The sequence below is a fragment of the Hemitrygon akajei genome, chromosome 31 (assembly GCF_048418815.1).
Source record: "Hemitrygon akajei chromosome 31, sHemAka1.3, whole genome shotgun sequence".
Classification (NCBI taxonomy): Eukaryota; Metazoa; Chordata; class Chondrichthyes; order Myliobatiformes; family Dasyatidae; genus Hemitrygon; species Hemitrygon akajei.
This window is the reverse complement of record NC_133154.1, coordinates 22132284-22158327: the sequence shown is the minus strand read 5'-3', so window position 1 is coordinate 22158327 and position 26044 is coordinate 22132284. Positions and strand designations below refer to the sequence as shown.

Below are 26044 nucleotides of genomic sequence, written 5' to 3'. Positions count from 1 at the left end.
CCATAATGTGCCAAAATTTCAAGCTACTCTAAGATCAATAAAACTTGTCCAATCCTGTTGACCATCACTCTGTCCTATAGAGTGATTGGACAAAAGTTTGTCCAATCCTGTTGACCATCACTGTGTCCTATAGAGTGATTGGGCAAAAGCTTGACAGAAAAGATTTAGTTGTGGAAAGTTTGAAGTCATATAGCTTGGGTCTGTAAGAAACAAGTTGTAATATTTCTTCAATGCCTATATTCTATGGACCAAGTATACAGTTCAGAAAAGCTAGTGAACAGATGAAAACAACACACACAAAATGCTGGTCCTGATGAAGGGTCTTGGCCCGAAATGTCAACAGTGCTTCTCCTTATAGATGCTGCCTGGCCTGCTGTGTTCCACCAGCATTTTGTGTGTGTTGCTTGAATTTCCAGCATCTGCAGATTTCCTCGTGTTTGAACAGATGCAAAATGGAATTATCTCGGCATCTCATATTCTCAATATTTATTGCTTATTTATTTATTATTATTTCTTTCTTTATGTATTTGCACAGTTTGTTGTCTTTTGCAACACCGGTTGAATGCCCATGTTGGTGCAGTCTTTCATTGATTCTACTCTGGATTTATTGAGTATGCTGGCAAAGTGAACTTCAGGGTTATATATGGTGACATAGATGTACTTTGTTAATAAATTTACTTTGTACTTTGAAATTGCTTCAACGTGCCACCGAAAGACATTCAAGTCAGTAAGTTATGGGCATGCTATGTTGGCGCTAGAAGAATGGCGACTGTGTTTTATAATCTTTTATCTGGAGAATGTTCATTAGTAACCAAGGGAGTCCGCTGGTTCTCCAGCCCTGACCCCAGACTCTTACCGGTAATTCATCACTCATGGCCCTGGCTTCAACTTGCCAAAACGGATAGCCATGGAATGTCCTCGAATTTCTTCACCCCTCTCTCTTTCTCTTTCTCTTTAAAGTGCTCCTTAGACCCTCAAGCCAAAGTTGAGTTTGGCAGCATGGTATTGTAGCCGTTTTCGTAAGGCTTTGCAGAACCAGCGATCTCCGATTGGGGTTCAATCCCTGCCACTGTCTGTAAGGAGTTTGTACATTCTCTGCGTGACTGTGTGGGTCTCCTCCCACATTCCAAAGACATACGGGCAAGCGTTAGTGAGATGTGGGTGTGCTACGTTGGTGCCAGAAGTGTGGCAATTGCAGGTTGCCCCCAGCACAATCCTTGCACTGTGTTGGTCGTCGACGGAAATAACTTACAGGTATTTCACTGTATGTTTCGATGTACATGTGACAAATCAAGCTCATCTTTAAATCTTTAATCTTTAGAGTTTACATCCTATGCCAAAGTCCACATGTGCACAGGTGCAATGAAAAACTTACTTGCAGCATCATCACAGGCACAGAGCATCAGATAAACAGTGTTCACAGGGAAAACATAAATAATGCACAATTTTAAAAAGAAAGAACATAGTTACAAGATCATAATTAGAACAAAAGATAGGACAAAGTCCATTTTAGTACAAAGTGATTGAAGTGTTGCTGTACTGAGGTAGTGATTCGCATTATGCAGGTTGGCTTAAGGGAAGTAGCTCTTTCTCTGTTCTTGAAACTGATGGTGTGGGACTTGACTTTTATACCTCCTGCCCAGTGGTAGCTATGACCGGAGGTGAGGCGAGGGCCGATTTTGCGCTGAGGCGGTGAGACTGCCTCGGCTGCTGCCCTTCGTGTCTGTGAGCTTCATGGTAACATTCCTTGCTAATACGACGAAATGAATATCGAGGCTTTGAGCTTACTCCGGGCTGCTCCGGGAACTTGGATCCAAGGACTCAATATGGTTCGGAGTGCTGTTGCTTGCTTCTATTGTTTGCACTCGTGCACTTGTTTTCCTTTGTGCATTGGGGTCGGTCTTTCTTTCTTTAAAATTGGGTTCTTGATTTGGGGCTGCCTGTAAGCTGACAAATCTCAAGGTTGCATACTTTGATAATAAATGTACTTTGAATCTTTGACCCGGATGCTGGGGAATCTTTGATGATGGATATTGCCTCTTGAGGCAGAGCCTACCGTTGGTGGGGAGGGGGGGAGGTGAGCCAGTGATGTTTTTGCGCTGAGTCCGCCATTCTCTGCAGCTTCTTTGATCAAGCTTTTGGCCGCTTGCCCTGAGATCTCTTAGTGTAGCTCGGTCAGGTGTTGTTTGGCAATGTTTTGTGAGGACGCTTTGGCATTATAAAAGTGATGCAAATACAAAATTGTGTCGCTGGGGCTGCACCCCTGAGTGAGATTAACTTCAGGGCAACAAGGTAGTATGGTAAAACCAGTGTGAAACTCGGAAGGAGGAGAAGACAAGGAAAAATCTGAATCAGAATCAACTTTATTATCACTGATTTAAATTACATGTTGTTTTGCAGCAACAGTACAGTGCCAAGACAAAAGTTGCTATTAATTACTAAATTAAGTTGTGCAATAAAAGGGATAATGAGGTTTTGAACATGAGATTCTGCAGATGTTGGAAATCCAGAGCAAAACACACACACACACACACACACACACACACACACACACACACACACACACACACACACACACACACACACACACACACACACACACACACACACACACACACACACACACACACACACACACACACACACACCCTCCCCTGGAGGAACTCAGTAGACCAGGCAGCATCTATGGAAAAAAAGTACAGTTGACATTTTGGGGTGAGACCCTTCTGCAGAACTGAGAAAAAAAAGATGATGAGGATTAGAGTTAAGGGGGGGGGGGGAAGAGAGCGAAACACAAGATGGTAGGTGAAACCGGGAGGGGGAGGGATGAATTAAATAGCTGGGAAGTTGATTGGTGAAAAAGGTACAGGGCCAGAGAAGGGGGAATCTGATAGGTGGGGATAGAAGGCCATGGAAGAAAGAAAAGGGGGGGGGGAGGAGCACAAGAGGGAGGCGATGGGCAGGCAAGGAGATAAGGTGAGAGAGGGAAAAGGGGATGAAGAATGATGAAGGGTGGGCATTACTGGAAGTTTGAGAAATCGATGTTCATGCCATCAGCTTGGTGGCTACCCAGACGGACTCCAACCTGAGTGTGGCCTCATCACGACAGTCGAGGAAGCCATGGATGGGCATATTAGAATGGGAATGGGAAGTGGAATTAAAATGGGCGGCCACTGGGAGATTCCACTTTTTCTGGCAGATGGAACATAGATGCTTGGTGAGATGGTCTGCCAATCTACGTCAGGTCTTAGCCATACACAGCAGGCCACACCGGGAGTACTGGACTCAGTATATGACCCTGAAACACTCACAGGAAGATGGGTTCATGGGCCGTTCAGGAATCTGATGGCGGAGGGGAATGAGATGTTCCTGAATCATTGAGAGTGGGTGGGTCTTCAGGCTCCTTTGTCTCCTCCCTGATGGAAATAAAGAGAAGAGGGCGTTTTACCAAGATGGTGAGGGTTGTTAAAGGCAGATTGCCACCTTCTTGAGACATCTGCTCTTGAAGATGTCCTCAAAGGTAGGGAGGGTTATGCCCAAGTCTACTACACTCTGCGATCCTGTGTGTTGGAGCATTTGTAGAAGGCTGTCATGCAACCATTCAGAATGCTCAGTCATTTGTGACAATTCCCAATGACAAAGAGCCTCTGACGTGCCTTTTCTGTGATTAAGCCCAGGGAAAATGCTCTGAGATGCGGACCAGGAACTTGAAGCTGCTCACCCTTTCCAGCACTGACCGGTATGCGTTCTCCCAACTTCCCCTTCCTGAAGTCCACAGTCAGTTCCTTGCTCTTACTGATGTTGAGCACGAGGCTGTTGTTGCGACACCACTCAACGATCGATCTCACTTGTCTGGGAAAGACAGGGAATCACATTCCAGGTTTTCGTTCACAATCTTGAACGGGCTGGGTGGGGTAGATAAAACAAGGTTCGTGAAACTTTGTACTGAATAATCATAGCTGGAAAACAAACTCAAGCTTCTACAGTGCTCTGTAGTTAAATTGTTCCTTATTGATGGTAGTATAACCCTCCCCTTTAAGGGCAAATGTCTTTGATAATTTTCTCCATCTGTTCCTGCAGACAGTTTTCAATCTGCGTAATTAAAGGGGAAGTGTTTATTAGGCATCAACCATTTGTGGGCTGTGCTACTGAGGGTTGGCAGGTCCCTGGGAGTGTCTGAGCCGAACCCAGTCTCATTTTGTCCAGCGTCTATACCCGCGGCTTCTAGATCATAGAGACGGGCAGCACAGACTCAGGCCCTTCAGCCCATCATTCCGAAGATGATGGCCTGCAAGCCACATTTACTCTCATTGGTAAATTGGTTTAAAGTTCTCACATGTACAGCGAAAGACCTGTCTTGTGTATTGTTCATACAGATCAAATCGTAACAATGGGACATTAAGGTAGAACAAGGTAAAGCAATAACAGAATATAGAATAAAGTGTTGCAGTTTCAGAGAAAGTGTTCCCAACCTTTTTTTTTATTATGGACCCGTACCATTAACTGAGGGGTCCGTGGACTGCAGGCTGGGAACTCCTGCAGCCTGAACTTCTTAAACTTAACTGTTTAAGTGCCTTTTAAATGTCATTAATGTACCAGACTGAACCACTTGCTCTGGCAAGAATTTGAGTTGAAGTTAGTATTGTCTCACGTACCGAGATACAGTGAAAAACTTGTCTTGCATGCTGTAGAATGGGGTCACTTTGTCACAGAGGTTAGACTGTGAGATCAAATCACCTCCCATCTCCATCTGACATGCACGTCTGCACATTCCCCAGCAGGAGGCAGCGGAGGGCAGCCTCTGCAACGTAGTCTGGATGGTGCCCTTCCTCTCTGCAGTAATGCCAGGCAATTGTCGTGTTGCTATGGGCAACCAGATAAACAGAGATCTTTAACTTCAGTGCACCTACTGAAGGGATAGTGCTGGCCAATAGTTTAAAAATAGGGATGTGATTTTACTGCTAATCACGTTTCTGTGTAATTTTATCAACTGGGTACACAAAAGCTATACCAAATTCAAGCAAAGGGAGATGAGCTTTGACCATTAGCCTGGAGTGCGCCAATTTTAATAAATTGCCCGTTACTTCAAACACCAAATCCGCGTAGCATTTCTGTTTGAACATAGAACACAGAACAGTACAGCATTGTATGAGCCCTTTGGCCCATTGTATTGTGCTGACCTTTTGATCTACTCCAAGATCAATCGAACTCTTCCCTCCTACACAGCCCATAACCCTCCATTTTTTCTTACATCCACTTGCCTGTGTAAGAGCGTCTTAAATGTCTCTATTGTTTCAGACTCTAACACCAAGGTCTGCTAGGCACCAACCACTCTGTGTAAAACAAAACTATCTCTGACATTTCCCCAAAACGTTCCTCCACTTGCCTTAGAAAGATATCCGCTGGTTTTAGCCACTGTCACCCTGAGAAAAAGGTTCTGGCTGGCCACTTTATCAAAGTCTCTTATCATCGTTATCAAGTCACCTCTCATCCTCCTTCACTCCAAAGAGAAAAAACTCAGTTTACCCAACCTTTCCCCGTAAGACATGTATGTTAGAGAGAAACTTGATGACAGTAAAACTAGGTTAAGATTGCAAAATGCTAGTTCAATTAAATAAGAAGCTAGGCCTTGATTCCTCCAAAGGGACCACAATTTTGTCGTAGGGTTTGGAGGCTTGCGTGCCTCAACGACTCCAAAAGCTATGTTGGCTGGAATCAGGACTTTATTGTTTTGGCTCTTGGTAGGGTCACCCATGCCAAACAGTTTAAAGGGTGGAGGCCAGACTAAGAGTGGTCTACTGGTCCTCCAGGTTTGAGGGTTCAGATCAGGGCTAACAACCCTGACTGGTAACGGAAACAGCGATGAAGAATCCTTCTACATCTGAGTGTGACAGTATTCCTGAGTCTCTACCTGGGACTACATGACTGACAGTAGTGAAAACCGAGAGGAAGGTACTGACACGATGAAGGAAGCTTTGAACACCACCAGAGATGGAGGACCTTCACTGCTGCCCTAAACACCAGCGGCATAATGGGCCAAAAGTAAGTAGGCCTCGATTACAGAATAAAATGATTATCCACAAGTCTAACTTAGTTAACAGTATTACAATAATGGTTGTACTCAATAATATAATTAACTCGGGTGCCATCGCTCTGCTTACAAGTTGTTAGCACAATCCACATCCCTGCAAGATATTAGCCCTTGTGATCCTTTCCCCAACAACACAACTAGTCACACAAAGGCTGACTCCTGGTACGATTTAAACCGTTTCTGATGGGATCTTGTCATGCAGAATTGCATGCAGTCTTGGAGAGTCATGGAGCACTAAGCACGAAGCTGGCCCTTCAGCCCATCTAGTCAGTGCCAAACTGCTGTTCTGCCTAGTTCCATCAATTTGCGCCTACATAACCCTCCCATCCATGTGCTTATCCAAACTTCAAAGTTCAAAGTAAATTTATTATCAAAGTACATATATGTCACCATATACAACCCCCGAGATTCATTTACTTCAGGGCATACTGAATAAATCCATAGTAGAATAATAACCGCACCAACTTGGGTGTTCAACCAGTGTGTAAGACCCAATAAACTGTGCAAATACAAAAAAGAAAGAAAGAATAAAACATAAATAAATCATCAATAGATATCACAAACATGAGATGAAGAGTCCTTGAAAGTAAGTCCATTGGTTGTGGGAACATTTCAATGATGGGGCAAGTGAAGTTGAGTGAAGGTATTCCCTTTGGTTCAAGAGCCCAATAGTTGAGGGTAAAAACTGTTCCTGAACCTAGTGTTGTGAGTCCTGGGGCTCTTGATGGCAGCAGAAGAAGAGAGCTTGTCCTGGACAGTGGGGTCCCTGATGATGGATGCTGTTTTCCTGTTGTTGTGGCACACCACTCAACCAGATTTTCAATCTCCCTCCTACATGTTGATTTGTCACCGACTTTCATTTGGCCTACGACAGTGGCGTTGTCAGCAAACTTGAATATGTCGTTGGAGCTGTGCTTAGCCTCACAGTCATAAGTGTAAAGTGCGTAGAGCAGGGGACTAAGCACACACAGCCTCGTGCTGCACCTGTGCTGATGGAGATTGTGGAGGAGGTGTTCCAAACTCACTGGGGTCTGCAAGTGAGGAAATCCAGGATCCAATTGCACAAGGGGGTATTGAGGCCCAGGTCTTGGAGCTTATTGATTAGCTTTGAGGGTATTGAATGCTGAGCTGTAGTCGATAAAGAGCTTCCTGATGTATGCATCTTTGCTGACCAGATGTTCCTGAGTTGAGTGACGAGCCAATGAAATGGCATCTGCTGTGGACCTGTTGTGTCCTTAGGTAAAATGGTAAGCAAACTTCTCTTAAATGTTGAAGTTGACTGGGAGACTGGGAGACCGTTTCGCTGAACACCTATGCTCTGTCCGCCAGAGAAAGCAGGATCTCCCAGTGGCCACACATTTTAATTCCACGTCCCATTCCCATTCTGATATGTCTGTCCATGGCCTCCTCTACTGTCAAGATGAAGCCACACTCAGGTTGGAGAAACAACACCTTATATTCCGTCTGGGTAGCCTCCAACCTGATGGCATGAACATTGATTTGGCTAACTTCCGTTAATGCCCCTCCTCCCCTTCTTACCCCATCCCTTATTTATTTATTTATTTATTTATTTATCCATCCATCCACCTTTTTTTCTCTTTTCTCTCTCTCTTTTTTCTCTCTCTGCCCCTCTCACAATCATTCCTCGCCTGCTCTCCATCTCCCTCTGGTGCTCCCCTCCCCCTTTCTTTCTCCCTAGGCCTCCCATCCCATGATACTCCCCCTTCTCCAGCCTTGTATCCCTTTTGCCAATCAACTTTCCAGCTCTTAGCTTCATCCCTCCTCCTCCTCCTGTCTTCTCCTATCATTTCGGATCTCCCCCTCCCCCTCCCACTTTCAAATCTCTTACTATCTCTTCTTTCAGTTAGTCCTGATGAAGGGTCTCGGCCCGAAATGTCGACTGTGCTGCTCCCTATAGATGCTGCCTGGCCTGCTGCGTTCCACCAGCGTTTTGTGTGTGTTGTTGCTCTAATTCCCAGCATCTGCAGATTTCCTCGTGTTTGCGTTGTTTTCAAACTGAATCTGAACAAAGGCATTTTTTTCTGTGGAAGACAGTAGCCTGTGGAGGGAGGTGCTGACGGAACAGGTTCAGTTGCATTGAGTGATCCACTGTGAAGGACACAGACATCTCTGCTTAACAGAGGGCTCAAAAAAATGGCAACGCCTCTTGTGGCTTTTCCATACGAACTGTGTTCCTGGCAGGTCCTTTATTTCATTATTGAGCTGACCAGCAGGGGGACCAAGGTTCTTGTTAAAGCACCAAACTAGGTATAAAGTCACCCGATTAACCAAGGTTTCTTAAACAAGAGATTCTGCAGATACTGGAAATCCAGATGATGGAGGAACTCAGCAGGCTAGGCAACATCTATAGAGAGGAGTAAAGAGTTGACATTTCGGATTGAAATCTTTCATCGGGACCTGTCACCTCCCATCTGTTGTCATCCATGAAGGATCTCGGCCCAAAACATCGACTGCTTATTCCTCTCTAAAGATGCTGCCTGATCTGCTGAGCTTTTTGCGTGTGTTACCAATGTTCCTTGTCCACTCGCTTGCTAATGAAATCAACTTGTAGTGACACTGACCAAAGCATCAAAACGGCAAGAATGTGATAAGGAAAGGTAAGAAGCAAAATTAGAGATTAGCTTTATTTGTCACATGTACATCGAAGCATACAGCGAAGTGTGTTGTTTGCATCAACAACCAATACAATCTGAGGATGTGCTGGGGGCAGCCCACGAGTGTCGCCACGCTTCCAGCACCAATGTAAAATGCACATAGTTTACTAATCCTAACCCGTACATCTTCGGAGTGTGGGAGGAATCCAGTGCAGCCTGAGGAAAAACATGGCCACGGGGAGAACCTACAATCTCCTTAAAGACAGCGGCAGGAACTGAACAGGGGTACCCTTGAATGGAAAATCCTACAAAAAGTATTGGTATACAGCCTAGTCCATCAGGGGTAGAGTCCTCCCCTCTATTGAGCATATCTGCACAAAACACTGTCACGGGAAAGCAGCATCTATCGTCAGGGTCACCACCCAGGTCAGTCGTGCTCTCCTTTCGCTGCTGCTATCAGGAAGAAGGTAGAGAAGTCTTAGGTCCCACACCATCAGATTCAGGAATTACCCCTCAATCATCAGACTCTTGGACCAGAGAGGATAACTTCATTCAACTTCACTTAGACCATCACTGAACTGTTCCCACCACTTATAGTCTCACTTTCAAGGACTCTTCATCTCATGTTCTCTATTTATTATTATTATTATTATTATTATTATTATTATTATTATTATTATTATTATTATTATTATTATTATTATTATTATTATTATTATTATTTTGTATTTGCATGGTTTGTTGTCTTTTGCACCCTAGCTGAACACCCAAGTTGGCGTGATCTTTCATTGATTCTGTTATGGTTATTATTCTATGGATTTATTGAGTATGCCCACAAGGCAATGAATCTCAGGGTTGTATATGGTGACATATATGTACTTTGATAATAAATTTACTTTGAACTTTGAACATTGAACTTTGGTGCTGTAAAGTGTTACGCTAAGAGCTATACTGCCGTGCAAAATCACCTGGTTATCAATGTTTCTTGTCAAGTCAAGTCAAGTCGCGTTTTATTGTCACTTCGACCATAAACTGCTGGTACTGTACACAGTAAAACCGAAACAACGTTCCTCCAGGACCATGGTGCTACATGAAACAACACAAAACTACACAAAACTCTCTTGTCAATGGAACCAACTTGTACTAACGTTGACAGATGCATCAAAATGGTGAGACTATGATAGGGAAAGGTAGAAAGTAAAGGGGAGGGAGAATTCAGGCGAGGCATCAACCATCAGTAGTCCACAACAAGACACAGAGACTGGAAGATAGTGTCTGGCTTAGAGGGCATAAGTTGTAAGAGAGGTTGGACAAAACTTGAGTTGTTTTCTCTAGAATCTCTAGAATGGAATAATCAGCCTGAATCTTCTTCCCAAGGTCCAAATCTCTAATACCAGAGGGCATACATTTAAGGTGAAAGGGGAAAGGTCAAGGGAGATGTGAGGGGCACATGTTTTACACAGAGAGGGGTGGGTGCCTGGAACGCACTGCCAGGGTTGGTGGTGGAGGCAGATGTAATAGGGGTATTTAAGGAGTTCTAAGGAGTACATGGATAGACATGTGATACGAAAAGATTGGAGGGATATTTACATTGTGCAGACAGAAGGGATTTGTTTGGTTAGACATTTATTTACCATTTGGTTCAACATAGTGAGCTGAAGGGCCTGTTCCTGTGTTGTGCTGTCACAGAGCACCACTGAACGGACTTCGGCCCATCTAGTCCGTGCCGACCTATTTTTTTTGACTAGTCCCATCTACCTGTGCCTGGAATATATCCCTCCATAACCTTTTCTATCCGCATTCCCTTTGCAAACTTTTCTTAAATGTAATTGTACTCGTGTCCATCAGTTCCACTGGCAGCTCACTCCACACTTGCACCAGCCTCTGAGTGAAGAAGCTCTACCTCAGGTTTCCCTTAAACATTTCACTTTTCACCCTAAACCTATGACCTCTAGTTGTAGCCCCACCCAGCCTCAGTGGAAAAGGCCTGCTTGTATTTACCCTATCAGTACCCCTCTTAATTTTGCATACCTCATCAAATCTTCCCTCATTCCCCTACACTCCAGGAAATAAAGTTCTAAACTATTCAATCTTTCCTTATAACTCAGGTCCTCAAGCCCCAGCAACATTCTTGTAATTTTTCTCTGCACTCTTTCAAGATCATTCACATCTTTCCTGTCGGTAGGTGACCAAAACTGCACACAATACTCCAAAATAGGCCTCACCAACATATTAATACAACTTCAACATAACATCCTAACTCCTGGATTCAGTGCCCTGATTTAGGAAGGCCAATGTGCCAAACGTTCTCTTTACGACCCTATCTACTTGTGACTCTGCTTTCAAGGAATTATGGATTTGTATTCCCAGATCCCTCTGTTCTACCATACTGCCTTAGTGCCCTACCGTTCACTATGTAAGTTCTACCCTGGTTTGTCCTGCCAAAGTGCAACACCCCACACTTGCCTGCATTAAATTCCATCTGCCATTCTTAGCCCATGTTTCTGTCCTGTGTTCTAACTCAGTGGGTCAGGTGGTGTCTACAGAGGGAAAAAATATAGACACAAGAGGTACTGCAGATGCTGGAAATCTAGAGCAATACTGTACACACAATGAGCTGGAGGCTCAGCAGGTCAGGTAGCATCTGTGGATGTGAATAAACAGTTGATGTTTCAGGCTGAGACCCTTCATCAGGGCTGGAAAGGAAGGGGAGAAGCCAGAATAAGGTGGGGGAAGGGGAGGAAGAAGTACAAGGTGGTAGGTGATAGGTGAAACCGGGAAAAGGGGAAGGGTGAAGTAAAGAACTGGGAAGTCGACTGGTGAAAGAGATAAAGGGCTGGAGAAGGGGGTATCTGACAGGAGAGGATAGAAGACCAAGGAAGAGAGGGAAGGGGAGGAGCACCAGAGGGAGGTGATGAGCAGGTAAGGTGAGAAGGTGTGTGAGAGAAACAAGAATGGGAAAATATCTTTACATTTTTTCCCCGCAGATGCTGCCTGACCTACTGAGTTTTTCCAGCTTCCTGTGTGTTGCTCCAGATTCCAGCATCTGCAGCTTGTTCACAGAACAATACAGCACAGTACAGGCCCTTTGGCCCACAATGTTGTGCTGACCCTTAAACCCTGCCTCCCATATAACACCCCACCTTAAATTCCTCCATATACCTGTCTAGTAGTCTCTTAAATTTCACTAGTGTATCTGCCTCCACCACTGACTCAGGCAGTGCATTCCACGCACCAACCACTCTCTGAGTGAAAAACCTTCCTCTAATATCCCCCTTGAACTTCCCTCCCCTTACCTTAAAACCATGTCCTCTTGTATGGAGCAGTGGTGCCCTGGGGAAGAGGCGCTGGTTGTCCACTCTATTCCTCTTAATATCTTGTATACTTCTATCATGTCTTCTCTCATCCTCCTTCTCTCCAGAGAGTAAAGCCCTAGCTCCCTTAATCTCTGATCATAATGTATACTCTCTAAACCAAGCAGCATCCTGGTAAATCTCCTCTGCACCCTTTCCAACGCTTCCACATCCTTCAGACCAGAATTGAACACAGTACTCCAAGTTGGCCTAACTAGAGTTTTATAGAGCTGCATCATTACCCCGCGACTCTTAAACTCTATCCCTCGACTTATAAAAGCTAACACTCCATAAGCTTTCTTAACTACCCGATCTACCTGTGAGGCAACTTTCAGGGATCTGTGGACATTTATCCATAAATCAGGAAAAAATCTCTGTCCATTAAGATGTTGGGGGCTTGTGGTGCCAAACCAGTAGATTTGAGACATCAATGTGGAATAACATCCAACAGTTATTAATACCCCCACAAAATGCTGGTGGAACACAGCAGGCCAGGCAGCATCTCTAGGGAGAAGCGCTGTCGACGTTTCAGGCCGAGACCCTTCGTCAGGACTAACCGAAAGGAAAGATAGTAAGAGATTTGAAAGTAGAGGGGGTGGGGAATGTGAAATGATAGGAGAAGACCAGAGGGGGTGGGATGAAGCTAAGAGCTGGAAAGGTGATTGGCGAAAGTGATACAGAGCTGGAGAAGGGAAAGGATCATGGGCCCCCCCCCTTTCTTTCTCCCGAGGCCTCCCGTCTCATGATCCTTTCCCTTCATCTCACCCCCTCCGGTCTTCTCCTATCATTTCGCATTTCCCCCTCCCCCCACTTTCAAATCTCTTACTATCTTTCCTTTCGGTTAGTCCTGACGAAGGGTCTCAGCCCGATACGTCGACAGCGCTTCTCCCTATAGATGCTGCCTGGCCTGCTGTGTTCCACCAGCATTTTGTGTGTGCTGTTGTTTGAATTTCCAGCATCTGCAGATTTCCTCGTGTTTGGTTATTAATACCCCAACACTTTCCACAGCTGATATACAACAATGTAATAAATTTTCCCATGCAAGAGGTGAGTTTCAAGGGGACTAGAACTAAGTGTCCTCAGTATGGCAACATTACAACCACTTTGCCCAACATAGACATTTTTTTGTTTCCATGTTGTTTTTTTATATAATTTTGTTTAATTTGTGTTTAATTTGTCCCCCCCTCCCCCCCATCTGATGCTCTGTGGCCGGTGATGCTGTTGCAAGTAGATTTTCCGTTGCACCCATGCAGACCCAAGACCTTAGGAGCAGAATTAGACCAACACACACAAAATACTGGAGGAACTCAGCAGGCCAGGCAGCGTCTATGGGAAAGAGTAAACTTTTTTTCCATAAATGCAGCCTGGCTGGGTGAGTTCCTCCTGCAGTTTGTGTGTGTGTGTGTTGCTCAGCTTTCTAGCATCTGCAGATTTTCTCTTGTTTGTGAGCAGAATTACTGTAGACCATTTATTTAATTATGGTTGATTTATTTTCTCTCTCAATCCCACCCTCCTGCATTCTCCCCGTAACCTTTGACATGTGCATATAACAATAAACTTAAATTTGACCTGTTTTTTGACAAGTTTTTCTTTTCTGATTTATGGAACAGCCTGCAGATCCTGGAATCTGGAGCAACACACAGGAAGCCGGAAGAACTCAGTAGGTCAGGCAGAATTTAAGGGAAGGAGTTGGGGGGGGGGGGGGGGATCGGGGACCCTGGTGTGCGGGAGGGAATACTGAAAACACGCTACGTTGTGTTGAAGGGAGTGCAGGGACGTACTGAACCATTGGGTCGCTCACCGTCCAGGACGTGCCCGCTTTGCACTACTACCATTGAGGAGGAGGTACAGGAGCCTGAAGGCGCACACTGAAAGACTCCTGGCTATCACGAACAGTCCACGGTCTATGATTGACTGTTATTTATATAATAAAGTCCTCTGGGGAGGTCAAAGCCCTGTGTAAGCGGCCCCAAGTCCGTGTCCAGTGGAGGCCCGATCTGGGGTTAAAGGACTGTGTGGGTAGGTGGGTGGGAGGAAAGGTGGCTTGCTTGTGCTCTGTGCTGTTCTGCTGAACACGGTGGGCACGCCATGTGGGCGCCGGAACGTGAGGCGGCTCTCGCGGGCTGCCTCGGGCGCGATGCTTGATGGCGCAAACGGCGCATTCCACTGTAATGTGCTGGTTGTCCGCCGTATCCGACGATGACGGGGAAGCAACCTGTCCGGGTGAGTTTTTCGAGTGGAAAAGACCTTGCACTGTGGGGCAATTCCACTCTCTTGGCCTCAGAAGTCCGGGTCCAGTGGCACGAACAAACGTCCCAAACTGGGGTTTGCATTGGATGACCACGACGTCTTCTGTGCCTTGTCCTGCTCTCCGCTCTCCACGGAGCGTTGCAGTGCCACCTTCCTGGCCGTCAGATCTCACTGTAGATCTCGTCCGCCCAGTCCGCCAGAGCTGACATCGCACGCTGGGACAGGCATGTCCCTATCTCACTGGGGTATGAGGCCGCCGGCTGCCCTCACCTGCTTTAGCCCACCTGTCGAAGCGGTGTACCAGGATGTGGCCACTGTCACAGGCAAACAGCTACTTGGAACCACAGGTGAGAGCTGAATGTCTGGTGGAGGACCAAAGGTGAGTGAGGTGCCCCGGAATGCACATTACAAGCCTCTTCACCAGAGGTGCTACCCCCTCCCTGGACACTCCATATACCCCAAGGTGCGATGCACACATGATAAATAAACTTGAATCTTGAATCACAGAGAAAGAGAGTCCCACAGCACAGAAACAGGCCCTTCAGCCCAACTGATCCATGCAATCTATCTACATCTGTCCCACGTGCTTGCATTTGGCCCATAACCCTCTAAACCAGGGTTCCCAACCTTTTTTTTTATGTCAGGGACCAATACCATTAACCAACGGGTCCGTGGGAACCACTGCAGTCCGAACCTTTCCCATCCTTGTACCTGTCTAAGTACCTTTGAAATGAGGATAACCGGGTACCTCCAACTCCAGTGAGATACGGAAATGCCTACCCCAGCATGCGAAGCCAGTTCTGGCTGACTGGGCAGATGAGACCAACTACAAGATCGAATGGCCAGGAAGGTGGTGCTGCATCGCCTTGTGGAGAGCGAGGGGCACGACAAGGCCAGAAGGCGTCACGGCTACCTACTGCAGCCCAGGAAGTCTCCAGTCATGATGATTCCTTGTACCATTGCACCAAGGTTTTTCAGGCCGAGGGAGTGGAACTGCCCTGGTGCAATGGCTTTTTCACTACCAAACAGGTTACGGCATCGTCAGGAACGGCGGACACCAACACCTTTTAAATGTCATCAATGTACCTGCCTCAACCACTTGCTTTGGCAGCCCGTTCCATAGGCTGACCACCCACTGGGTGAAAAAATCTGCCTGGCAGGTACGCGTTAAATCTCTCCCCTCTCACCCTAAACCGGTGCCCTCGATTTCTCAGCTCTGGGGAAAAAGACTGTGCCTTCACCGTGCACTCAGTAACCGCGTTATTAGGTACAGGAGGTGCCTAATAAACTGGCCTCTGTGTCTATGCTTGTGGCCTTCTGCTGTTGTAGCCCATCCACTTCGAGGTTCGACATGTTGTGCGTTCAAAGATGTGCTTCTGCACACCATTGTTGTAACGGATGTTTATTTGAGTTACAGTCACCTTTCTGTCAACTTGAACCAGTCTGGCCATTCTGCTCTGAACTCCTCTCACTAACAAGACATTTTCACCCGCAGAACTGCGACCCAATGGATGTTTTTCTTTTGTTTCACACCATTCTCTGTAAACTCTAGAGACTGCTGTGCGTGAAAATCCCTGGAGATCGGCAGTTTCTGAGTTACTCCAACCACCCCATCTGGCACCAACAATCATTCCACAGTCAAGGTCACTTAGATCACATTTCTTCCCCATTCTGATGTTTGATCTGAACAAATGAACCTCTTGACCATGTCTGCATGCTTTAATGCATTGAGTTGCTGCCATGTGATTGGCTGATTAGGTATTTGCATTAATGAGAAGGTACACAGGTGTACCTGATTAAGTGGTCACTGAATGTATCTTGTGTTCCTCATGAATTTATACTCCTCCGTAGGATCAGCCCTCGTTCTACTCCTGATGACTTCATCAGAAGGAGAAAGACTTGAGTTTGAGTTTCATGGCCTGTGAGCGACGAGGTGATTTACAGCCATTGGCAAACGTCCAGCCACACACACACACAGACACACACACATACACACACACCCTGGGAGAGGACAATAGCTGTGTAATGAGTCCTGACAGGCAGTCCATCCATCACCCTAAACATTTCCTTCCTGCCCTCTGTGCCAGCCACAAAGCACGCTGTGTTACAGCCCAAGGTTACTGCAAGGCGGCCTCCCAAACCCACAAACTTAACCACCATGGTCAAGGGCAGTGTGCATAGGAGAAACCAGAGAGTTGTAATGCTCAGCCAGAACAACACTGGAGGACATCCCAAGAGGCAGTACCTCAAGAAGACAGCACCTAAAACTAAAGACCCTCACCATCTGAAACAAGCCCTCTTATAACCATATAAAAATCACAGCACGGAAACAGGCCATCTCGGCCCTCCTAGTCCGTGCCGAACTCTTAATCTCACCTAGTCCCACCTACCCGCACTCAGCCCATAACCCTCCACTCCTTTCCTGTCCATATACCTATCATTACAATCTTCTCATTACAATCATCAGGGCACAGGAGCATGAAGAGCCACATCCAACAATTGATCAACAGCTTATTCCTGGTCACTGTGATCGGTCCATGAACCCATGAACAGACACCTCGTTAGTCCTCTCATTTGACAGAAGTGTGTAAGATGCTCGTAGGCAGAGATAGAGCGGACAGCCAGTGCCTTTTATCCCAGGCAGCAGTATTGAACCTGGGAGGATGTAATTCTAAGGTGATTGGAGGAAAGCGTAGGGCGGACGTCAGAGGTAGTTTTTTTTTAAACAGAGAGTGTGGTGGGTGCAAGGAACACCCTGCCAGGGGTGGTGGTAGAGGCAGATACATTAGGATCATTTAAGAGACTTCTCGACAGACACATGGATCAAAGCAAAAGTGAAGGCTATGTAGGAGGGTTAGGTAGATCTTGGAGAAGGTTAAAGGGTCAGCCCAACAACCATGAGCAAAGGATTGTGCCACACTGTTCTTTGTTCAATGTTCTATTTATGCATTTTTGTAATTTACAGTAACTTTTATGTCTTTGCACTGTACTGCTGCTGCAAAACAACAAATTAACGTCATTTAAGCCAGTGAATAAACTTGATCCTTCCTGGTTCTGATTCTGATTCTCAATCCTGCAACCTAACCAGGAAGTGTTCCTCCTCCATGGTCACTGGGTCAAAGGTGAATACGGGCCGGGGTGTTCTTGCCTGGAGTTAGCTCGGTGTTAACTGGTGAGAACGTGGCCAGAACATTCCATACAAATGGGTAAATTACAGAAAGGGTGAGAAATTACCAGTGAGAAATTCAACCCCTGTCCTGGGAACTCCCTACCGAGGCTCTGCAGGTGCTGGAAATCTTGAGCAACAAACACAAAATGCTGTTGTAATATTTAACAACGGTCTAATACAGTGGGCACAGTCCGGTCCATCACAAGCCAAGTCCTCCCCACCATTGAGCACACCTACAAGGAGCGCTGCCACAAGAAAGCAGTGTCCATCATCAAGGACCCCCACCATCCAGACCATCCTCGCTTTTCAATGCTGCCATCAGGAAGGAGGGGCAGGAGCCTTGCATCCCACACCACCAGGTCAGGAACAGTTATCACCCTGCAACCATCAGGCTACTGAACCCACATGGATACCTTCACTCAACTTATCACTGAACTGATTCCACAATCTTTGGACTCATTTTGAAGGACTCTACAACTCTTGTTCTCAGGGTTATTTATTTAAGTGTTCATTTACTATTATTTGTTTATTTTAATTTGCAGTTTGTTTTCTTTTGCACATTGGTTGTTTTTCCATCAGTCCTGTTGTATTTCCTTGTTTGACTGTGAATGCCTGCAAGAATATAAATCTCAGAGTCGTATATGGTGACACTACAGTATCTTGACATTGAATTTATTTTGAAATTTGAGCCTTGAATCTGCTTCATTGTCCACGACACCACCAATCTACAACATTACTTATTATTCCACCTCAATTCTCATCTGAATCACTTATATATATGACAAACATCAGAGGACCCAGCACTGATCTCCATGGCACATGACTGGTCAGAAGTGTCCATTCTGAAAATCAATCCTCTTCCACCCTCCGACTGGCCAGCTCACCATGTGATCTGAACTTCTAGATCAGCCTCCCATGTGGGACCTTGTCAAAAATCTTTCTAAAGTCCATTCAGACTACTTCTATCCTCCATTCTTCCACTAATCCTCTTGGCCACCCCTTTATGAGGCATGCACAAAGCCATGCTGACAATCCATAATCAAGTCTTTGTCTTTCCAAATGATGGTAGATCCTGTCTCTCCTATCCCCCTCCAATTGGAAACACCTGGTCAGGCCTGGGAGATTCACCCTCTTTCTTGAGTTTCAGTACCTCCAACATCTCCATCTCCTCCATGAAGTTGACATGCTCCAGGTTATCACTGGTCCTACACAAAATGCTGGAGGAACTCAGCAGGTCGGGCAGCATCTATGGAAAGGATTTGGGCGGGGACCCATCATCAGGTCTGCCAGAGTGTGTGATAGGCATCCTTGTCAAAACTGATGGCCTTCCTCTGTGAAAAGTGGGCACTCAGATACGGAGGGTGGGGAAGGGGTGGTTAGGGAGAAAGATGGAGGAGAGAGAGAGAGATAGATTGATAGAGAGAGAGGAAAGAGGAGAGGGAGGGCGTGGGTGAGAGAGAAAGAGAAGATAGAGAGTTCACGAGAGACTTCAGTACGTGATAGTTGGTGTTTCCAGTGAGGTTTTGAAAGACTGCCAAGTTAATAAGATTATCCTAGTGGCTTCCAGAGAGGACACGAAGAAGGTCTCGGAACCGTGCCTCCTTTAAGATAAAGCACTGGAGCTCAGTCTTGCCTGTTCCCTCCCGGTCCAGAATCTTTCGCACACCCGTGACGTTTTCTGTCCGTGGGTTGCACATGCTCGTTGCGGGAGGGAGGCATTCCTCGGCGTTCTCCGTGAGGAATCGGAGAGGGAGAGAGGAGGAACGGGAGCAACAGGACAGGCGCAAAAGCCAACGGTGGGCTGGTTCTGCTCCGCAAGGTTTCACGGGCGTGTTGTGGAGCCACTTGTGTAACCAGCTCACCCCCAGAGCTGACACCCGAGTGCCACCCGCCGTCTGGGGGGTGAGGGGGGAGCCGGCAAGAGCCTGAGGTGAGCCTTGTTAAAAGATTTACGCCTATATATCTGCTGGCATTCTGACCACCTCGCCGGAACTTCTGACGAAAATTGGTTCGCGCGTGAGGGGACGATGTCGGGGTGTGCGTGTGAAGCGGAGTGTGTGAGGGAGAATGTCGGTGTTTGTGTGTGAGGTAATATTTCAGCGTGGGAGGAAGTATGTTTAATGTGAATGGCCGTGTGCGAGTGTGTGCAGGGGTGTTTGGTGTGTGTCACAGCTTCTGTGTGTGTGTGTGGGGAGAGAATATATATGGGTGTCTGTGTGAGGGGGGAGTGTGTCGGTGTGTGTCCCCATGTCTGGGAGGGGGAGTGTGTTGGTGTGTGTCTCAATGTGTGAGGGGGAGTGTGTCGGTGTGTGTCTCAATGTGTGAGGGGGGAGTGTGTTGGTGTGTGTCCCCATGTCTGTGTGAGGGGGGAGTGTGTCGGTGTGTGTCTCAATGTGTGAGGGGGTTGTGTGTCGGTGTGTGTCCCGATGTCTGTGTGAGGGGGGAGTGTGTCGGTGTGTGTCTCAATGTGTGAGGGGGGAGTGTGTCGGTGTGTGTCCCGATGTCTGTGTGAGGGGGGAGTGTGTCGGTGTGTGTCTCAATGTGTGAGGGGGGAGTGTGTCGGTGTGTGTCTCAATGTGTGAGGGGGGAGTGTGTCGGTGTGTGTCCCGATGTCTGTGTGAGGGGGGAGTGTGTCGGTGTGTGTCTCAATGTGTGAGGGGGGAGTGTGTCGGTGTGTGTTCCGATGTCTGTGTGAGGGGGGAGTGTGTCGGTGTGTGTCTCAATGTGTGAGGGGGGAGTGTGTCGGTGTGTGTCCCCATGTCTGTGTGAGGGGGGAGTGTGTCGGTGTGTGTGTCTCAATGTGTGAGGGGGGAGTGTGTCGGTGTGTGTCCCCATGTCTGTGTGAGGGTGGAGTGTGTCGGTGTGTGTCTCAATGTGTGGGGGGGAGTGTGTCGGTGTGTGTCTCAATGTGTGAGGGGGGAGTGTGTCAGTTTGTGTCCCGATGTCTGTGTAAGGGGAGTGTGTCGGTGTGTGTCTGTATGCTTCAGTGTGGATGTACATATCTGGTTCGCTCGCCACACAGTTAAAAATAAAATCAGTTTTCTCTGTGACTGCGTTGGGCAGGAGGGACCTGGCAATATCTGCTCAGCTGCTTTTGACTATTTCATACCAGCTATCACTTTACAGCCTTTTGTCAAGAGTTTGCGCACTGGACACTGGCCAGGTCTGGAGGGAGTAATTCCCCCTTCTCCTCGGCTTTTTATAAATCCTGGAACAACTTTGGCAGTGAGCGGTGTTGCTGCGTTGGAAAGGGAACTGTTCCTTTTCCTGTATGGAAGGATTGAGTTGTTCCTTAAAGGGACATTCACTCTGGGTGGAACAGTCCAGCTGACATACAGCTGGATTGGGGGGAGGGGTGGGCGGATGAAATGGTGGAGCAGACTCGATGGGCCAAATGGTCTAATTCTGCTCGTATATCTTATGGTCTTCTGGTCTTTGGAACGTGACGGGAAACCGGAGCACCTGGAGGAAACCGACGGGGTCATGTGTAGAACCTGCAAACTCCTAACAGGCAGCAGCTGGAGTTGAACCCGGGTTGCTGGCACTGTAAGGCATTTCACTAACCTCTACACTACCTTGCTCCCTCGTTCTTGTCACACGTGCCAGGAATTAGTGAAAAGCTTTCGTTTCGTGCGCCATCCAGACAGATCACTCCGTACGTAGGTACATTGAGGGAATAGAAGGCAAACAGAATGCAGAATAGAGTGCTACAGGGAAAGTACAGTGCAGGTAGAGAAATAAATTGCAAAGACCATGACAGGGGTAGACTGGGAGACCCAGAGTTCATCTTCGACTGGATGAGTTCAGGAGTCAGAGCAACAGCATAGAAGCTATCCTTCAGCCCTGAGGTACTTCAGTACCATACAGCCCTCTTTGCTGGGGGAAAATCTCCATTCAGTACCATACAGCCCTCACTGCTGGGGGGAAATCTCCATTCAGTACCATACAGCCCTCACTGCTGGGGGAAAATCTCCATTCAATACCATACAGCCCTCACTGCTGGGGGAAAATCTCCATTCAATACCATACAGCCCTCACTGCTGGGGGAAAATCTCCGTTCAGTACCATACAGCCCTCTTTGCTGGGGGGAAATCTCCATTCAATACCACACAGCCCTCACTGCTGGGGGAAAATCTCCATTCAATACCATACAGCCCTCACTGCTGGGGGAAAATCTCCATTCAATACCATACAGCCCTCACTGCTGGGGGAAAATCTCCATTCAATACCACACAGCCCTCACTGCTGGGGGAAAATCTCCATTCAATACCATACAGCCCTCACTGCTGGGGGAAAATCTCCGTTCAATACCATACAGCCCTCACTGCTGGGGGAAAATCTCCATTCAATACCATACAGCCCTCACTGCTGGGGGAAAATCTCCGTTCAGTACCATACAGCCCTCACTGCTGGGGGGAAATCTCCATTCAGTACCATACAGCCCTCACTGCTGGGGGAAAATCTCCATTCAGTACCATACAACCCTCACTGCTGGGGGAAATCTCCATTCAGTACCACACAGCCCTCACTGCTGGGGGGAAATCTCCATTCAGTACCATACAGCCCTCACTGCTGGGGGAAAATCTCCATTCAGTACCATACAGCCCTCACTGCTGGGGGAAAATCTCCATTCAATACCATACAGCCCTCACTGCTGGGGGAAAATCTCCATTCAATACCATACAGCCCTCACTGCTGGGGGAAAATCTCTATTCAGTACCACACAGCCCTCACTGCTGGGGGAAAATCTCCATTCAATACCATACAGCCCTCACTGCTGGGGGAAAATCTCCATTCAATACCATACAGCCCTCACTGCTGGGGGAAAATCTCCATTCAATACCACACAGCCCTCACTGCTGGGGGAAAATCTCCATTCAATACCATACAGCCCTCACTGCTGGGGGAAAATCTCCATTCAATACCATACAGCCCTCTTTGCTGGGGGGAAATCTCCATTCAATACCACACAGCCCTCACTGCTGGGGGAAAATCTCCATTCAATACCATACAGCCCTCTTTGCTGGGGGAAAATCTCCATTCAGTACCATACAGCCCTCTTTACTGGGGGGAAATCTCCATTCAGTACCACACAGCCCTCACTGCTGGGGGAAAATCTCCATTCAATACCATACAGCCCTCACTGCTGGGGGAAAATCTCCATTCAATACCATACAGCCCTCACTGCTGGGGGAAAATCTCCGTTCAGTACCATACAGCCCTCTTTGCTGGGGGAAAATCTCCATTCAATACCACACAGCCCTCACTGCTGGGGGAAAATCTCCATTCAATACCATACAGCCCTCACTGCTGGGGGAAAATCTCCATTCAATACCATACAGCCCTCACTGCTGGGGGAAAATCTCCATTCAATACCATACAGCCCTCACTGCTGGGGGAAAATCTCCATTCAGTACCATACAGCCCTTACTGCTGGGGGAAAATCTCCATTCAATACCATACAGCCCTCACTGCTGGGGGAAAATCTCCATTCAATACCATACAGCCCTCACTGCTGGGGGAAAATCTCCATTCAATACCATACAGCCCTCACTGCTGGGGGAAAATCTCCATTCAATACCATACAGCCCTCACTGCTGGGGGAAAATCTCCGTTCAGTACCATACAGCCCTCACTGCTGGGGGGAAATCTCCATTCAGTACCATACAGCCCTCACTGCTGGGGGAAAATCTCCATTCAGTACCATACAACCCTCACTGCTGGGGGAAATCTCCATTCAGTACCACACAGCCCTCACTGCTGGGGGGAAATCTCCATTCAGTACCATACAGCCCTCACTGCTGGGGGAAAATCTCCATTCAGTACCATACAGCCCTCACTGCTGGGGGAAAATCTCCATTCAATACCATACAGCCCTCACTGCTGGGGGAAAATCTCCATTCAATACCATACAGCCCTCACTGCTGGGGGAAAATCTCTATTCAGTACCACACAGCCCTCACTGCTGGGGGAAAATCTCCATTCAATACCATACAGCCCTCACTGCTGGGGGAAAATCTCCATTCAATACCATACAGCCCTCACTGCTGGGGGAAAATCTCCATTCAATACCACACAGCCCTCACTGCTGGGGGAAAATCTCCATTCAATACCATACAGCCCTCACTGCTGGGGGAAAATCTCCATTCAATACCATACAGCCCTCTTTGCTGGGGGGAAATCTCCATTCAATACCACACAGCCCTCACTGCTGGGGGAAAATCTCCATTCAATACCATACAGCCCTCTTTGCTGGGGGAAAATCTCCATTCAGTACCATACAGCCCTCTTTACTGGGGGGAAATCTCCATTCAGTACCACACAGCCCTCACTGCTGGGGGAAAATCTCCATTCAATACCATACAGCCCTCACTGCTGGGGGAAAATCTCCATTCAATACCATACAGCCCTCACTGCTGGGGGAAAATCTCCATTCAGTACCATACAGCCCTCTTTGCTGGGGGAAAATCTCCATTCAATACCACACAGCCCTCTTTGCTGGGGGAAAATCTCCATTCAATGCAGGTTGGCACTTGCATTGTATCCTGGATAATGGACTACCTGACTGACAGACCACACTTTGTGTTGCTTCAGAGCTGTGTGTCAGACCTGGCTATAAGCAGCACTGGGACCCCACAGGGTGATGTATTGGTTCCCTTCCTGTTTACCCTGTACACCTCAGACTTTAGATACAACACTGAGTCATGTCATCTGCAGAAATTCTCTGATGAATCGACAGTAGTTGGGTGTACACGGGGAGGACAGGAGGATGAATCCTGGGCCATGGTGGAGGACTTTGTCAAATGGTGCAAGATGAATCATCTGCAGCTCAACATCAGTAAGAGACAGGAGATAGTGATGGACTTTAGGAAGACTGAGCCTGCATTGCTCCCTGTTACTATTGATGCTGAAGACCTACAAGACTGGATGACAGATTTGAGTGGAGAACCAACACAGAGGCTGTGAACAAGAAGGGCCAGAATCACCTCGACTTCCTGAGGAGACTGAGGTCCTATGGAGTGTACAGTCCTCTCCTTCACATGTTCTACCAGTCTGTTGTCGCCAGTACAATCTTCTATGTGGTGTTGTGCTGGGGCAATGGCATCAACACTGGTGATGCCAACAGGCTCAATAAACTGATGAGAAAGGCTGGCTCTGTTATAGGAATCAAACTGGACACACTGAGGCTGTGGTAGAATAAAGGACCCTGTGGAAAATCCTGGCAATTCTGGGCAAAATCTCTCACCCTCTGCATGCCACCTTGGCTGAACAGAGGAGCACTTTCAGTAATAAGCTAAGATAACCGTGTTGCTCCAAAGAGTGCTATATGAGGTCATTCTTCCCCTCGGCCATTAGCTCTATAATGAGTCAAACTATAGCCAGGGAAGTGATGACCCCCCCTCCTGTTAGACTGTTTGAAGTAACTTTTTTTAAATTCTATTCTAATACTGTATATCTGTGCACTTGTAATGCTATTGTGACAATCATTTTCTTTGGGATCAATAAAGTATCTAATCTAATCAACTTGATGTGATAGTGTTGATATTATGACATAATAATCTTTTAGCATGTGAGAAATCTGTTTAAAAGTCTGATAGCAGCAGGGTAGAAGTTATCCTTGAGCCCGGTGGTATGTGACATGATAATATTGGCAGTTGAAATCTTGCTGTGCACAAGCTGAGCTCACAATGAAAGGCAAAGCCAGCCAACAGCAGAGCAGAAGAGAACCTGAGTTGTGCGAGGGGATAGAATTGTCAAAAGATTGTGGGCAAGGAAGACGGCCTGATTTGTGGGTGGGAGGGAGGAACAGAGCAAGCCAAGCGACGCCTTCTGTAATCCTGCCACTGTCTGTAAGGAGTTTGTACACTCTCCTGTAACCACATGGGTTTCCTCTGGGTGCTCCAGTTTCCTCCCACAGTCCAAAGACTGATAAGGAGGTTAATTTTGTGATGAGGTTAGGATTAAATCGGGGGTTGCTTGGCAGTGCAGTTTGAAGGGCTAGAAGGGCCTATTCTGCACTGTATTTCAATAAGTAAATAAATAACATTTCACTGTATGTTTTGAGGTGCCTGTGATAAGTAAACTTAATTTAGATGCTGCACGTCCCTAATAAACTTTTGGGTGGCTTGGGGGGTTGGTGCAGTGGGCAGAGCCGATTTTCCTCACAGTGCCAGGGACCCGGGTTCAATCCCCACATCTGGTGCTGTCTGTGTGGAGTTTGCACATTCTTCCGATGCGTGTGTTCCTCCTGCTTCCTCTCGCATTCCAAAGGCTGAGTCAGAGTGTTAATTGGCTGCTCTAAATTGCCCCCAAGAGTGTGAGAGAGGGATAGAATCATGGGGGGGGGGCAATGGAGAATATAAAATTCTAAGATTTATGCAGGATTAGTGCTTGATGGTCAGCATGGGCTCAATGGGCTGAAGGGCCTGTTTCCCTCTCCACGATATTAGTCTATATGTTTAAAGGGCTCCCTGGGGACTCAGGCCCCCGCCCCCGTGACTCTTCTGTGGGAATCACAGCCTGGTGAATCATCATGATTTTGGAAAAATTGGATAGCAGATTATTG

General features: G+C 47.1%; 1 protein-coding gene across 2 annotated transcripts in view; it reads left to right on the top strand.

The window, feature by feature from the left end:
- The first annotated feature begins 19051 nt into the window (after positions 1 to 19051).
- LOC140719402 (protein kinase C and casein kinase substrate in neurons protein 3) overlaps positions 19052 to 26044 on the top strand; it is a 79668-nt gene continuing 72675 nt past the window's right edge. Inside the window, exon 1 of one of the 2 annotated variants that reach the window (XM_073034031.1) lies at positions 19052 to 19408. The gene's annotated coding sequence lies outside the window, so the exon portion shown is untranslated. The remainder of the gene's footprint in view (positions 19409 to 26044) is intronic. The other variant, XM_073034032.1, reaches the window with a different exon arrangement.